Source organism: Camellia sinensis, chromosome 5 (genome assembly GCF_055761805.1).
Source record: "Camellia sinensis isolate YWXY chromosome 5, ASM5576180v1, whole genome shotgun sequence".
NCBI lineage: Eukaryota > Viridiplantae > Streptophyta > Magnoliopsida > Ericales > Theaceae > Camellia > Camellia sinensis.
Genome location: NC_138965.1, coordinates 106,864,086 through 106,868,970, shown reverse-complemented (window position 1 = coordinate 106,868,970; position 4,885 = coordinate 106,864,086). Strand labels below are relative to the sequence as shown.

General features: G+C 45.2%; 1 long non-coding RNA gene across 2 annotated transcripts; it reads left to right on the top strand.

The window, feature by feature from the left end:
• Positions 1-310: 310 nt before the first annotated feature.
• On the top strand, positions 311-4,209 carry LOC145790781 (uncharacterized). 2 transcript variants are annotated; one of them, XR_014329961.1, is made up of 4 exons: positions 311-1,436; positions 2,619-2,785; positions 2,866-3,586; positions 3,702-4,209. It is a non-coding gene; the product is annotated as an uncharacterized LOC145790781 (long non-coding RNA). The 2 variants fall into 2 exon arrangements; XR_014329960.1 differs by lacking the exon at positions 311-1,436 and having other exon boundaries at positions 2,281-2,785.
• Positions 4,210-4,885: the final 676 nt, after the last annotated feature.

The following is a 4,885-nucleotide window of genomic DNA, read 5'->3' as shown; positions in this document are numbered from 1 at the left end:
TTTACAACTTTGTCACATGCCCCACTGATTGAATGAAACTTGAACCATGAATGCCAATTTGATTTGTATATTGAATGAAAAATCCATGACTTAACACAGATTCCCTTAAATCAACCTTGAATTCACATTACTGGAATTTTTATTTTTTATGTACACACACCTTTGTCCCTAGTTTAACATTATTGAAATTAAACCACTTGGGGTTTTTTCAGTTTGCTATTGATTTTTCATTTTTTCTTTTTTTTCAAATTTCAACAATGTTTCCCATTTGATTTGATTTTTTATTGCCCAAAATTTGGGTTGGATTTCTCATACTATTCCTTTGTTTCCATAGATTACTATGGTCAGTAATGACGCTCCACAGGATGCAATGGCACCCATCATTATTGTAGAGGGTGATGTACCCTCACCGGTGCTTGGGGTTGATATCCCCCGCACCCACTGTAGACATGGAGGGCCACGATGAGGATCTCATGGCCGAGGACGCTGATGTAGTGCCACAACCACTCCCCTTGGGGATGAGGCCTTTTGACCCAATGGTCTACAGGCCTCATATATATACCATGGTCTCAGGGGGGATGTTACGTTTCACCGAGTTCTCTCGACAGGCTGTAGAGGACATTCTGTTTCGGGAGCGCTCGATGCACCTCTCCCATAATTCCTCTACGATTTTTATCCTCTCTTTTTCTTTTTTTGTTTTAGTGTACCATGCTTTGAACTCATTTGATAGCTCCAATATCTTGATAACTTCAATCTCTTGTATACTAACAACTTCCTTATTACAGGTCACCGGCTGACTGATGAGGGGATATTGGAGCATCCATGGTCCTTACCAGTGGTATAGAGACCTCCCCTATGAGGTTTGTACCATGGTGAACGGAGTTCGATTCGGCCCATTCTGCTTGGGCATCACATCGCTACAGGTGGACCAATTGATATTCGACGTCTTGGTGAAGAGGTGGTGGAACACCACTAACTCTTTCCACTTCTCGTCAACTGGGGAGATGATGATGACCCCCTATGACTTCTTTATGATCACCAATCTCTCGGTGGGGGGTGATCCGGTCCTTTTTTACCACGACTTGAGCCAGTGGCCGGTTGCTTAGATATTCCTTCTTAGGGTTGTCCCTCCCTTCACTCGCTATGGAATGATTCGTTACAACTGGCTCTAACAACAGTTCCACGGGTTAGAGCCAGTGACTTCGGAGGAGGTTATCCAGTATGCCCGCAGGTTTCTTCTTTACGTCCTAGGTACTACTCTATTTGCGAATAGGGAAAATACCGTAGGACTCTACCTTTTAAGCAGCATAGTGGAGCTCTAGCGGGTAAGGGAGTATGACTGGAGCGAAGCTAGCCTCGCCACCCTCTACGGGTACATGAGCTCTGTGTCCCACCGAAAGGCGGAGCTATTGGGAGGCTACTAGAGGGCATGAGAGGTACATTATGCACTTTCTTTTAATTTAGTTGTATTTCGTGTACTTGTTTAGGTGTCGTTTGGTAACACTTACATTTTCAGTTTTCAGTTTATATTTACGAAAATTTAAAAAACTCAAATAAAAACTTGTTTGGTAAATTTTTTATTTATAAATCAATGGTCTCAATTTATAAAATTTGGTCAAAAAATGTAAACTTAAAATATGAGTTTACGTTTTGAGTTTTCAATTTTTTTTTTTTACCACCCAACACTAGCCACCACCCGCCACCATTTTCCACCACCGTCTTCTACCACCACCACCCACCTGCCACCACCACTCACTTGTCACCCACCAGCCACCACCCACCTGCCACCCACTCGCCACCACTACCCACCCCTCGCCACCACCAGCACCACCACCCACCCCTCGCCACCCACCCACCCGCCACCACCATCCACTACCTGCTACCACCACTCACCACCGACCACCATCCACCACCCGCCACCACCAGCCACCTGTCATCACCAGCCACCAGCCACCACCACCACCACCACCCATTCACTACCACCGGCCACCGTCACCCACCCACCAACCCACCCACCACCACCACCCGCCACCACCACCCACCCGTCATCCGCCACCCACCTGCCACCATCACCACCACCACCACAACCACCCACTCGCTACCACCCGCCACCGTCACCCACCCACCCACCCACCACCACCATCCGCCACCTACCCGCCACCACCACCCACCTGCCACCACCCACGACCACCCGCCATCCGCTATCCACCTGCCACCACCACCACCCCCACCCACTCGCTACCACTCACCACCCGCCACCGTCACCGTCACCGTCACCGTCACCCACCCACCCACCACCACCACCCACTCGCTTCCATTTTCCACCACCGTTTTCCGCCACCACCACCCGCTATCATTTTCCACCACCGTCTTCCGCCGCCACCACTCGTCTCCACCCACCATCCGCCACCACCTGTCATTTCTCACTTTTTTTTATATTTTAAATTTTTTTTAAACATTTTGTCTAAACCAAACGCGTTTGTAGTTTATGTTTTTCTAAAAATAAACAAAAACCAGTTTATAAAATTTTTGTAAATATAAACTGAAAACGTAAACGTTACCAAACAGGCCCTTAACTTCTTTTTCTTGTTGATTTCCTGACATGCTTTTCTATGTAGTTATGGCTTTATACTTACTCTTCCTTAATCGCCTCTATTTTGAGATTTGAGATAGCCTTGGCGATGCCTCGCTCGCCGTATTATAACGGGAGGCTCTGCCCTCGCAGCCACATATTCGCAGCTTCACTGCCTTTCGTCGCTTCTTCGACACGATGATCGTTGACATGGTAATTGTTCTCAGAACTCTCTATTTCCCCTTCACTATCTTTTGAATCAGGCAACTAATCCGTTCATTCTTCATTTAAAGATTGAGAGACACCCTTGGGCGGCCATATCCAATGTGACAAGGGAGAGATATGTTGCGAAATGGGAGACTTCCCAGACGAGGGTGCTATTGAAGGGCCCTTTTTGTTGAGTCTGGTATTTGGGAGAGCAATTCACTTGCTGGACCTTGGGCTATGCCGACCCTCGTATTCCGACTCCGACTCTTTCACTTATGAGAACTACTGATGACATCATTGAAGGGCCCCTCATCGATCCCATAATGTTGGGACAACATGCTGATGCCTTCTACGTCCATAGGGACTATACCGCATTCCTACAGTCTCACATCATGTCTCCTCTAACTGAGGGCGTAGCTCGAGTTGTCGAAGTCGTTGATGCCCCAGTCGTTAGTGATGCTCCCACTGGTGTTGCTCCTGTCGCTAGAGGTCTCGCACCTCCTGCTGAAGATGCTGCCCTTCCTTTCGGACATCCAGCACTTCCCACATTGGTTATATTTCAGTGTTTGGATGGCATTCTGGATGAGCTACCCTTGGAGCCTCTCACCTCGCTTTAGAGACCCGACCAGCATGTCCTTTCCCTTATTACTTTTCATGTATTTCTCATTATTTCAATACCAATATTGACCTCTTTTTTAACTGCAGTACCCCAAGATGGGTTATATGGATTAGGGCCTGGAGCTCATTGACACAATGATGGTCATGGTGTAGAGGAGGGAGGCAGCTTTGGTCTCCGCTGGGATTGAGGTATTATTTTCTTGCTTGTTTTATCTCCTGTGCAGTTCCTTTCGTTTCATTCACTTCCGACATACTGCTTATTTCACACCACCTGTTTTGATATGATGATCTCTATCTTTTCCAGATAGCACCCGCTCCAACCATGAGGAGGAGAGGAGGACGAGCTCCAACATGAGGGAGAGGAGTTCGAGTTAGAGATGATCGTGTCAGAAGAGGGAGGAGAGCATCTCCTGAGGTCCTCGAGCCAAAGCCAAAGCTTTCTAAGGAGCACTCCGAGAGGGACTTGGAGAGAGCAATGAGAAGAGTGACAGTGGCGGAGATGCTGGTGTTGATACTAAGGCTTCTGAGAGTAGTGAGACTACCAGTGATGTAGAGACTTCCCTACCATGGAAAAGGACGAAGAGGGCTTCACGCTGATCTCTTTTTTTTTTCTTTTTTTTTTTTCCTTTTCCTTCTTTTGTAAAAGGATGATCTAAAAATTATGATGATATATATTGTCTTTTTCGTTATGTACATGAATGAGAAAATTACATGATGCATGTGTATATACTTATATCAAATGGTATTATAAAATGGACAATATAAAATACATACGATGCAAGAGACAACATAATATATACAGAAAACGAATTACACTGATACAAACATACACCAATAGCGTATTTATACATATACAAACCTAGTAAATATATATACGTACGAACGACATACAAATACGTACGAACAATATACGGAACACGGATACATATACATATACGTACAAATGATATATAGATGCATATACATATACTTACGAACGATATACAAAATACAGATAATACATGCATTATATTATATTATATATGGACATAGACACACGGATAAACAGGCATATGGATACAAATACAAAGATATATACATACGAAATATATATATCCACACACTCCTCCATTGTTTTTGTCTCTCTCTCTGCCCTGGTCGTTTTCGTCAAGTGTCGTGTCTAGCACGATTTCAACAATCACGGCACGCCTGACGTATAGCAGCTGGACCAACCTTGTTTGTAAAAGATTTCCTCGGCAACCCCTCTTCTCTTGGCTTCTTCTTCACCTTTGTTCCTCTTTTTAAACACAACTTGCGAGAGAGATAGATGAGAGATGAAACGCTGTAAAACACACCCTCTACCATAGCCCAAAGCCCTTCATTTTTGACATGGCTCCTTATTGCCGTCCACTTTCCCTTTTCCCAAACCTTAACACTTCCCCGATTAAGAATGTCGACACAGGCTCCTCTAAGCATCAATAGAGTGCCCCTGCCCCTATTCTCAGCTTC